Below are 12,057 nucleotides of genomic sequence, written 5' to 3'. Positions count from 1 at the left end.
TAGCTGGTTTGTTTTGTATCTGCTTTTTTTTTTTTTCATATACCATTATCTGAGGAGCATTTCTCTGTGCCATTAAATATGCTTATTTAAAGCCTACTTAGTGTTCCATGTTATGGGAGCACCATAATTAGCCATTCTGCTATTATAGAATCTTTATGTTGTTTCTGGGCTTTGCTATTTTAAATGAATGCTACACTGGACATTCTTAGATAAAATCTTGTCCAATTGCTGGTTGTCTCATCGGCATTAAAGGATAAATTAGGATATGGGTGAGAAGAGATTCAGGCAAGGCAGGGCTGGGTCCTTCCCAGAGCAATGGCTCCTCATGTGTGAAGATAACCTAGAGACCTTACGGAAGTTGCCAGTTAGGTGGGAAGTCAAGGTTGGAAAGAAGAGAGGAATTTAAGAAAGTTGCTTACCATTTCTGAGTTTGAAAGACAGTTGTGAGAGCAGAGGCATTTCAGAAGGAAGTAGAAGCAAAATGAAGGCAAGTGAATGATTATTTTTTTGATGGTCTAGTAATCCACTCCAAAAGGTAGCAGTTGCTTGCTGTTTATGAGGATACAAGGACTTACCCAAACTTGTTTCCCACGCTGATCTAAGACATGAGCCTGGGGAGGCTGGGTGCATTCTGCTTTGGGATCTTCCATCGATGGACTGAGGTCTTCCTGAGAAATCCAGGCTGGTGTCTGGGCACATTATGGGTGTTCCAGTGATGCTTGTTGACTGAATACAGATTAAAAAAATAAGAAGGCAGATAGAATATTCTTAAAATTCCAGACAGGTATATGATCTCAAATGTCACAGGTTTAATTTATAAAATTAAATTAAAATTAATATCTCTATAAAATTCTAGTAGATCTGTTTCCCAACGTGCATAGAATAAATAGGCTTGCCTCTTTTTTGGGCTCTTGTCAGTCTGTCTCCAAAGACTTATTGGAGGTCTACCACATTCCTGGTGTTATTATTGTACAAGAAATAAGACAAAGTCCTTCCTTCCTTCAAGGAGCTTATGTTTTATTTTTTGAAGATGTACAATAAATATTCATACAAATCAATAGTGCTATGAAAGAATTACAAGAGTGTAGCCTAATACGCCATGACCAGGATGGTGGAAGCTATTGCTCCTTTTGTCATTTCATTGTTCCAGCTAGAGCAGTAGAGTCTCAGTGGGGGAAGGGAGTTGTCCTGTCTGAAAATCACTTGCAAACCGATGGGCCGGGAACCTCCCTATGGCTTTCACTCAGGCCCTACAATGGGTGTGACAGGTTTGCATAGAGCCAAGCTTTTACGCCCTAAGAGGCTTCATGTGTTAGCGCCCCAGTCCCAGTGATGTGGGGTAGTGGCCAGTACTTACCCATGACTTAGTTAGGAATGGAACAATATAGTTAATATATAAGTAATCAATAAAATCGAGAACAACATGTGTTAAGAACACCCAGCTGTGGTGGTCAGTAGTTTCTTCTCCCATGCTGCTTCCGGTCAATTGACAGGGACCGTTTAGACCAGTCTTGAGAAGAACTCTTCAGTGAGAATTCCAAGTTCAGAAGGAAGTAGAAACAAGATGAAGCAAAATGAGTGATTACTACTTTGATACCCTAGGAATCTGAGGGTAGTATGTTTTGAAGTCAATCCGTGCTTGTGGTTTATGAGGACACAAGGACTTAGCGCAACCTCTTTTTCTATCTGATCCAAGACATAAACAAATGAGAAAGGGGGCAGTGACTGATTGGTGATGTCTGCCATGAGCCCAGTGTAACTATGGTGGTCCAGGGGCCTGCTCTAGTTCTATCTGTGATGGTGCTGTCCTATCCAGGCCCAAATCCACAAGGAGACATAACATTATGGTCAGTGCACTAGGCTTAGGAAATTAAATATTATTAGAAAATGTCTGAAATGTAGTATGGGCCTGTAGTGGAGGGTAAAGCCTTATGGTTTACGGAGACAGCATGGAATATTAGAAAAACCAGTGAGCTTCTTGATGGCATAATCCTTAGAGTCTAGGTTTTTTGGAACACTTACAAACTGCATGAACTTGAGAAGGTCAACTTCTTTTGCTAAGCATCAGTTTCTCTACACACACACACACAGACACACACACACATATACACACATATGTATAATGATAATTATATATATAATTCAGCCTAATAATCCCTCTTCCTACTTCACAAAGATTTCATGAGGACCAAAGGAACTCATGCATGGGAGAGCACTTTTTTTTTTTTAAAGATTTTATTTATTCATTTGAGACACAGAGATACAGAGACAGAGAGAGAGCATGAGCAGGGAGAGAGGCAGAGGGAGAGGGAGAAGCAGGCTCCTCGCTGAGCCAGGAGCCCGATGTGGGGCTCGATCCCAGGACTCTGGGATCATGACCTGAGCCGAAGGCAGACGCTTAACTGACTGAGCCACCCAGGCGCCCCGGGAGAGCACTTTTTTAAATGCTAGGCAAGAACAGGCAGTCATACTAGTTTGTTGGTTACAGTGAAAGCTGCTTCTTTCCTTACCTTCCATTCTTTTTTTCAAAGAGGTGGCCATTTATGCACAGAAAGAGCAGTTAAATTTCTAGGCTGCACACTTCTCTTAGTGAAATGATTTAAAACCATGTGTAAATAGCACATAAATTTATTATGACTTGGGTCCAAACTGGGGATGTGTCTATATATACACACATGCCATCACCTCTCAGCATCTAACAGTGAAAAATATTGCAGCCTCGTAAAAAACAAAGTCACCTTCTTCCCGACTCCTGACGGCTAAAATGTCCTCAGAATAAATGGAAAAGCTTCTCCCTGCACGCTTGTGCAGTGGAGTTTGTATGAATCAGACAAATCTTGAGTCTCCCAGGTAACGTCAGACCTGAGAGTAGCGTGCGCCCTCCCGGTATCTCGGCCGGACGGCTTCCTGGTGATTTATCCCGGCGGCTCTCTAGGCACAAGGGTGTGGAGCCTCTCTGTGTTCACTCCAAAGGAACAAACAAACAAAAAGTTAGCCCTGAGACCAAGTTAATCAAAAAGTTTTTAACAGAATACTTGAAGGACCCGAGGCAAGCACTTGGAACCATAAACAGGTGGCACAAATCATTTTTAGCCTTGTTAGAGAATACAGAGCAAGCTGCTTCAGGAGATTATTTCCCGAGTAATTAATCTGCATGTTGCCACCCGGACATTTATTCATACAGGGGCATGGAATCCCATCTGTAAAGCCAGTTGTTAGAATCGGTGAGAAAATACTTCTTTCTTGATTTATTGGGAGAGAGAGAGAAGATGGAGAGAGCCCCTGTGGTTCTATTTCAGGCTGAAGCAAATCAAATACTCCTCTAGGTGTTAGAGTTTGAAGGAGGCCAAATGGCTGATGCAGGAGGGTCTTTTAACCTCCATATTCAGAAGACAAGGAATTGTTTGTGTGTGTGTGTGTGTGTGTGTGTTTTGTGGCCACATCTTATTGGGTAGTAGCTTCAGGAAGCTACTCTCTAAGTGTGAAGTGAGATGTTGGGAAGCGTTGATTCCTTGGGCGCATCGGGCAGTGCTGTGCTAGTCCATACAATGTCTTGTGAGAATGAGAAACAGGCACCCCTTGTTCAAGACATCTTACTTCCATCTGCTGGAAAATTGTCATAGTACACCGGACTCTGTTAGAACAAGACACTTGACTGCATCTGCCAGAAAATGGTCAGAAAAAAATGCAAATCTACAGTGTCTTTGATGTGAAGGCCACCTCTTTAGATGTGTTGCTCTTACATAGCACATGACCTAAACAATTGTGCATGTCGGCACCACTATCGATGCCCCAATTAGCGAATTACTGGTTAAAATGGGGAGTTAGGTGAATAAATGCTCATACCAGCTTATGGCATGCACTAGAATAATTTCGATGTGGTTTAAATAGCTGAAGTTAAAAATAACAATACAAATTTTATTAAATACTTGCAGGGGCGCCTGGGTGGCTCAGTTGGTTAAGCGACTGCCTTCGGCTCAGGTCATGATCCTGGAGTCCCAGGATCGAGTCCCGCATCGGGCTCCCTGCTCGGCGGGGAGTCTGCTTCTCCCTCTGACCCTCCTCCCTCTCATGCTCTCTGTCTCTCATTCTCTCTGTCTCAAATAAATAAATAAAATCTTAAAAAAAAAATACTTGCATAGAGAGGGATTTTTTTAAACATAAGAATATTTTAAAAATTACTAAGGGAAGTAAATAGGTGCAACTCATAAAAGTTTAAAACTTCAGTAAGTATGTAAATCAAATCACTACAAATCAAATTTAAAACAGACAACTGAGAAAAAATATCTTCCACAAATATGACAAAGAATTAATATTCCTAATAAGCATATATACCTTGATTAGGAAAAATGAGACCTCAAATAATAGAAAAAATTTTGTGAATTACAGAAAAAGCAATAAAATACCTAGTATAATCTTTAGCCTTATTAGAGATCAATGAAGTAAAAATCAAAACATCCATTAAATACCCCCTTTCATTTATAAAATTAGAAAAATTTAAAAACACATCAACTCAGTGCTAGCACAGGCTTGCTATGAGAGTGAATATGTGTGAAATGTGAATAGCCTCTCTGCCTGGTAACATGGCATCATGTACCGAGAATCTTTGAAGCAATAATGCCACCACTCCAACTCCATACGCAGGAGATCGCCAGAAGTGTGGACATGCCAACGTAAGACGAAGGTTATTATTATATTCTTATATATTATTCATATAATAATGTACTTTGTGACCCTTAGAAATGATACTAAAGGAAAAATTTATGTCTTGGGGAAAAGTCCCTAAAAATGTCAGTTGAAAAAATGGTTTAGAGAACTGTATATTTCGGGGATTCTCAAAGTTAGGCTTGGTGGATTGGCTTCAAAATCATCTGAAGCTTTCCGTGTATAAGCCTTTGTTTCTGGGGCAAGTTTTCGTGGTTTGCACCACATGTTCCGAGAGATCCATGATCCAGAGGAGACAAGAAGCTCTAGCAGAGCGAAACCAGACCAAAGCCACTGACTCTTGGCATGAACACCTCTCCTGTCCCCTCACCCCTGCTAGAGCCTAAAACAGGCCAAGCGCTGAGCCAGCAGCTGTAGACACATTGATGGGCAAAGCTGACGTCTCTGAGTCAGGCAGCTCAGACTACCTGGGGACACAGATGATAATCGAAATAATCATATAAATACCTGTACGATGACAAAATGGATAAGTGCCTTGAAGCACAATTCCAGGGTGCTGGGCATGAGATCACCAACGTGTGTCTAGGGCTTAAAATAGGTGCGTGTGTAACCGATGTCTAACAGGAAGGGGATTTCACAAATGACAGCCATCAGCAAGATGGAGAGAGGGGATAAGGTAGCAGACCTTTCTTCATAGAACTGATTTCAGTATCTGACTCTGAGACCCAGCTTGCCTCCCTAGCAGACGATGCCAAACAGACACGTGAGGGGAAATCAACCCAGTCTTGTGACTTTCATTCACGTTCAGTCTCACCCCCTTTCATAGCTCTGTCCATGGCCAGGGTAAGACTCTGCAGGTGCAGTTGCCTGCCCTGGCTCTTTGTGGGGGGCTCACACGCAGCCTATTGAGGCTTCCTCCCTCCCTCCTCCAGGCAACCTATTGAAACTGGGATGTCAATGCATTCTCCTTGCTAATATTTGGGCCTCTTGCTGGAGCCTGAAAAGTTGATTTATCCCTCCCATGCCGCTTTTAAGTTGGGACTCGTTAAGTCCAAGGACAGCCGGCTGTTCTCCTTCTGACTTGCCCCACGTCAATCATGTGGGATGGGCTGGCGGGGCTCCCCTCCCAGCCTGCAGCCAGGAGATGGCAGGCCAGGGCATCTTGTCCCCATGCTCAGGGCTAGCTTCCTGGGCCTGTGACCCGAGCAGTTGCAAGGGCTCTGTGCTCAGGAACGGCTGTGCTTGCTTTCTTATCATGTTCCTTTCCGGTAATGACCATGACTCAGTTGAAACCGATGACACAGAAGAAAAGAGAAAGAAGAGCAGCCCATGGTTTCTTTCCCCTTCAGTCCTTCCTCGCCCACCAGAAGCCAAAGGTAGAGAGTGTCGGTAAAAGGTGCATGTATTAAGAAGAGAAATAAAACAGGTCGAGTTAGTTTTGTGCTGTGTTCCCGCCTTTCTGGAGAGAAGGACATGCATATGCACCTACAAGCCGCGAAATAGGAGTGGTGTAATTTCAGTGATTCTGCTTCCAGGTCAAATGCTCTTAAATTTGCATTCGAAACTGGCGTTGCACACTATGAAGTAGATTGGTAAAATTCCAGCTAATAATTTAAAATTGTAATTTTTCTTTACTTAGAACCACATTAAATAGCAAAATAAAAAACTCCATGACCAGCCAAGGGAGAGGTAGTGCTTTTTTTTTTTTTTTCCCTGCTGTTTGCACAAGGGGCTTAAATTTTCCGTTTGCACTGAGCTCTGAAGATTACGTAGCTGGCCTTGCTGATACTTCAAACTTGCAGAGGGGTGATTCTTCGAATTCCTTCCCAACTCTCCCCGCATTCCCCCCCAACCCCCCGGGACAAAGTATGAGGGGCTGGTGTGGGGACAAAAGTGACACACTGCTTTGCGTACATTATTTTCTTTTTCCCCTAAAACTCAAATCCTTCCCCTTAAACTCAAGGGTTCGCAGTCCTTGTTTCTAGCTCCTCCCAGGGCAAAATGGCAGCAGCCAGTTTCAGCAGTCTCTGCGCTCCCCTGGGAAAACCACTGTGGCCTCTAGCTGGGAGAGGCGGCTTCTGCACTTACTAATTAAGAGCCTGGCTCTTAGCTTTTAGGGCTGTCCTGTCTCCAGAGCTACTCATTACATTTTCCACTTAGCTGGAGCTTCTGGGAGAGAAGGACAGGCAAGGGGCAAGGAGAATCCAGGGGGGGGAGCGTAGGGACACGGTCCATTGGGGTTCAGCATCCCTTCGGATGTGGCAGCGGGCTCTTGAGAAGCACCTGCTGTGTGGGACATGGCCTCCTCCTCAGGGACCGCCTGGAGGGCAGGCAGGGAAGCACAGTGGACAGGAGGAAGGCAAAGGGGCCCGTGGGGAGGGAGCATCGTTGCTAAGGTACAGAGACAGGAATCCCCACGGCGGGCATTTACAGGCCTCTACCCCACAAAGCGCAGGCTTCAGCATCCTTTCTAGGAATTATTCGCTACCGAGGCACTTTCTAATTTTAGGCAATTGGCATATCTTTATTCATTAAAAAAGATAAAATATCCTTGTGTAAGGGAGACCCCAGAGGAGGCTGTGCTTGGGCGGCTGATGGATTTCTGTATAATGTGGTTTAATGCAGTAAGGCAACTTAGGTACTTATGGTCAGTTGAGTATTTCCTTTGATCGGGGAATGGTGGTCTGAGAGCTTTAGACTTGGGGGGCTTCAGAATTCACACACAGGCCTCAGCCTCACAGAGGTTGTGGCCCTTTGCCTGTGAGCCAGGGCCCTAAGGCAAAGGTGTCACCCGGGGAGACCATCCCCAAGAAAACAGCTGTGGTGGGATGTGGGCCAACTCTCAAGTTTCACCTTTCAGGCCCAGGAGGAAGCTCCTACAGGTCACCAAACAAGAGCTGAATTGTCCTCTGTGAAAAAGGTGCATCTCTTGAGCGAGAAAAAGCCCTAGCACGACTGGGTGGGGGGCTAACCAAAGCAGGGAGGGCTAACTTCTGTGAGGAGGAGCTCCTTTTCATTTTCTAGAATCTGAGAATCCTGAGGTGACAGTGGAGGGTCAGGCCTTCTCTTCTGAGGGGTGGGAGGGAAGAGTAAGGAGCCAATGTAGCTGAGGCACTTCTCCCTGGGAATCCTGGCTAACCAGGGAGAAGGACAGTCAGAGCAACAGCCCCATCTGTGGCCGACAGAAAGTTTCCTGATGCCCCCTGGCTTAGAGGGCAGAGGAAAGATGGGGTTGCAGATATCCCATAAGAAAGCAAAATTCATCCTCAGGGTAGAAAAATAGATACCAAGGGCAGAATGTCCTTCTACAAAGGGTTGGCCAAGATGGCGCCTCAGGGTCTCCATGGCCAGGGACAGGTCAGGGTAGTGAAGGCTGAGAGAGGCTTTCTGGGTTCTGGGAGAGAAGAGCTCCACTGTTGGCTGTCACGTCCCCTCCTCTTATTTTTTCCTTCCTCTCCCTGTTTTGATCTACTACTTCTGTTTCTGTTTATCCTCTGAACTGGCTTTTCTAGTCCTGTAGAGGTACTTGAAGGAGGCTCACAGCAGGGGAGAAGAAGGCAGGAGATAAGGAAGAAAGTGAAGCAGCAGGTAATCAGGGGGTCCTGTTGTGGAGCCAGAGGTCAGAGCACTTGGAGGTCAGTGTCTCTGGTATGAGGGATCATATCTCTGTGAGAGGTATAAACACAAGGGTAATGTTTGCAATCCTTTTCTCCTCAGCACAGCAAGGAGGTGGTTACAACAATTTTTTTGATTTGGTCGAAAACAAACAAATGAACAAATTCCCAGGGAAGAAAATAATTTCACCTCCCATAGTTGTTTTGTTTTTGCTTCCTCCTTGCATAGATTTCTGCTTCCATTCTCCACCTTGTGTTCTTTCTTGGAGTGGAGGTCAGAGGTCAAAAAGCAGGCTTGGGAGGCAAGGTAGTAGGTAAAGAGCATAAAGAAAGAGCATGAAGTATCTGATGAAGCAAATTTATAAAGAGAATTAAAAAAAACTTTGAATGACAATACTTCTAACCATCGATTCTGAATCTGTTATATTTAAGTGCTTTCTATACATCATCTCATGTAACCTCTCAATGACTCTCTTGAAAACTGCTGTGGAGATAGACCACATTAGGGGCCAAGAAGAAGAAGTCAATAGGTACCTAAAAGTGAAAGAAAAGGAAAAATCAAAAAGAAATGTGGGAAAACAAGACACGTGGAAGAGGAATTAAATACATGCCACTCCTCCCATTTTTGTGGCTGTAACAGGCATGTTATTCAATCACTGTGTCCCAGACGAAACTTGAATTTTCTTCTCAACACAACACTTGAGGCAGCCATGACCAGTTGGTAGGAGTGGGCACTCTATTTAAAATTTATTTGCCTGGAGCAGCCACACAGGAAAACAGTGTGGAGGTTCCTCAAAAAGTTAAAAATAGAACTACTATGACCCATCAATTACACTCCTGGGTAGTTACCCCAAAGACACAGATGTAGTGGAAAGAAGGGCCATATGTACCCCAATGTTCATAGCAGCAATGTCCACAATAGCCAAACTGTGGGAAGAGCCTAGACTTCCATCAACAGATGAATGGATAAAGAAGATGTGGTATATATATACAATGAAATACTACTCAACCATCAAAAAGAATGAAATCCTGCCATTTGCAATGACATGGATGGAACTAGAGGATATTACACTAAGTGAAATAAGTCAGTCAGAGAAAGACAAATACCATATGATTTCACTCATCTGTGGAAATTAAAAACAAAACAGATGAACATAGGAAAGGGGTAGGGAAAATAAAATAAGATAAAAACAGAGAGGGAGGCAAACCATAAGAGATTCTTAATTATAGGGAACAAACTGAGGGTTGCTGGAGTGGAGGTGAGTGGGGGGTTGGGCATTAAGGAGAGCACTTGATGTAATGGGCACTGGGTGTTGTGTGCAACTAATGAATCACTAAATTCTACCCCTGAAACTAATAATACACTATGTGTTAACTAAATTGAATTTAAATAAAAATTAAAAAAAATTATTTGCTATCCTTCCTTAGTGTTGTAAGAAAATCAGATGAACATTCCACATACGGAATGGCCATGGGATGCCAGGTGCTTCAGAAGGCCTATCTGGAAAACTTTGAGGGTTTGTCCTGAAGGAACTTGTTGGTGCCTGTAATGAGAATAATGTCTGTTGTGATGATACAAGAATCCATACTGTAAGGAGTGAAGAAGGTGTTGGAAGGAGAAGCAGAGGCTGAGGGTAGAGGTCATCAGTTCCAAGAGTTTGTCAGAAGTTCTCTGATGGGAGCAAGGTCCAGTAACTGGGAGGAACACTTAGAAAACTTTAATATCACAAACGTGAACAAAAGAAGACAGAAGTACGAAAATACCCGGCTTTCACCTTTTCCTCATTAAAAATAACAACCAAATTAACAATGGTCTCCAAATGCCATACACGTCAGGTAAATTAGCTTCCACTGCACTGATTGGCTCCATGACATCCATCAGCCAGACTTGCCTCTACTAATGTGGGACGTGTGTTCCAAAGGCTCATTCCTCACTGTCGCAATGGCTACTTTTGCATTTTCAGAACTGATCTCACTGTGAGTAATTGCCAAGCGTGGGCTTGCTTAGTAATTCCAGTTCCAGCACCGTTCCTCTTGACCTGACCATGATGTCCCCATAGACTCTGCCTTGGCTCCTACAGAGCTCAGTTTCCATGAAGATCCCCAAATTGCCGCAACACCTCCTCACCGTGTTCCATCCCACTGGTGAATAACAAGTGACCTGCCACCTACCCGAGGCACTTTTTCAAGAATAGCATCCCTACAGAATATTTCCACTAAAATCTCACCAAACTAACCCCATCTGAGACTACACCACCAACCAGACCTTCCGTTCTCTCACTGAGCCACCTGCCCCTGCGAGTGGCAGTTCCTTTGGCCTCATCACTCGACCCCTGTGCTGCCCTCGGTAGCTGGGGCAGGCCTCAGCATCAGCTGAGAAGGGCGACAAGGTTAAGGTCTGGTCAATGTAGATAACATTTTCCTTGCATCATGTCTGTAGGAGTTACCACAGTTTTCCTGCCCAGGTTGAATAACAAAAGTCACAATGTATGGAGCAACTTCAATCTGCCAAGCACTTTCCATATGTTATTTCTAATCCTTGTAACGGTTTGGCAGGGGAGGTACTTGGGGTAGACATTGAAGAGATGCTGCTCAGGTCTTGCTGCTCAGCTGTGGGAATGTAGTCAGTAAACAGCCTCTCCCCGTTGGCTCCTTCGGGGTCTCCCTCAGCTGTAGAGAGCTGCCTCACTGGAGGTTATGTCCTTCCTGGGGCAGTCTGCATCTAGTGACTGAGTGAGGTGAGTCTATAATACCCAGCCATTTCAGCCCAACGTGGGGCATTCTGTCAGACAATACTCAGGCTCCAGAGCTCCTGTCTGCGGCTTTGTTTAGGCTTCACCGAAGCTCAACTTCTCCCTCTGCCCAGTTCTGCTTCCTCCCCTTTCCCTTCACAGGTGCTGATCCTCCATAAACACCTTGCACCCCAAATTCTACCTCAGCCTTGCTTCTAGTCCTCAGTTTCCTATTCTGTAAAATGGGCAAAAGTACCTTTTATTGGTTATTATGGTTATCATAAGGATTAAATAAGATAATACATCTTTTGTATTTGAGTGCTTTGTACAATGTCTGGCATATAAAGTATGCTCAATACATGTTGTCTGTTACATTATTGCCCAAGTCACACAGCTAGGAAGTACTGGATCCAGGATTCCAACCTATCTACCTATCCCTGGAGCTCAGCCACAAAGTTGGTTTGGAACTCTCCCATGGGACTTTTCATTTGTTGCTTCGTTTCATGCTTATTTGCCGTATTTGTTGTATCTTTGCCTTGTAAACACCAAAGGTCTTTGAACAGGAATGATGCTGTATCCACTTCCAACTCCCAAAGCCTAGCAGAGGCCTTACAGTGGAGAGATGCTTGACTGTTGATCAAATGGCTGTGTGACTGACTAAATCTCCAATAATTTTTTTTTAAAGATGTTATTTATTTATTTGAGGGGGAGTGAGAGCAAGAGTGAGAGAGAGAGAGAGAGAGAGCGCGCATGCACACACAAGTCGGGGAAGGGGCAGTGGGAGAGGGAGAAGCAGGCTTCCCGCGGAGCAGGGAGCCAGATGTGGGGCTCGATCCCAGGACCCCGGGATCATGACCTGAGCCGAAGGCAGACGCTTAACGACTGAGCCACCCAGGGGCCCCGAAATGTCCAATTATTTTAAACTTCAGTGGGGCCTGAAAAAAAATAGAACACTTAAGATAGTCAGGTTTTACTCAGAGTTTCTGAGTTTCACAGTCTTCTCTATGCCTATCAATGGGAATCCCTAATGTAAGTAACCTAAATAA

This window comes from Mirounga leonina, unplaced genomic scaffold (assembly GCF_011800145.1).
Source record: "Mirounga leonina isolate KUSES-001 unplaced genomic scaffold, KU_Mleo_1.0 Mir_176, whole genome shotgun sequence".
In the NCBI taxonomy this organism is placed as follows: Eukaryota; Metazoa; Chordata; class Mammalia; order Carnivora; family Phocidae; genus Mirounga; species Mirounga leonina.
This window is presented reverse-complemented; position numbering follows the sequence as displayed.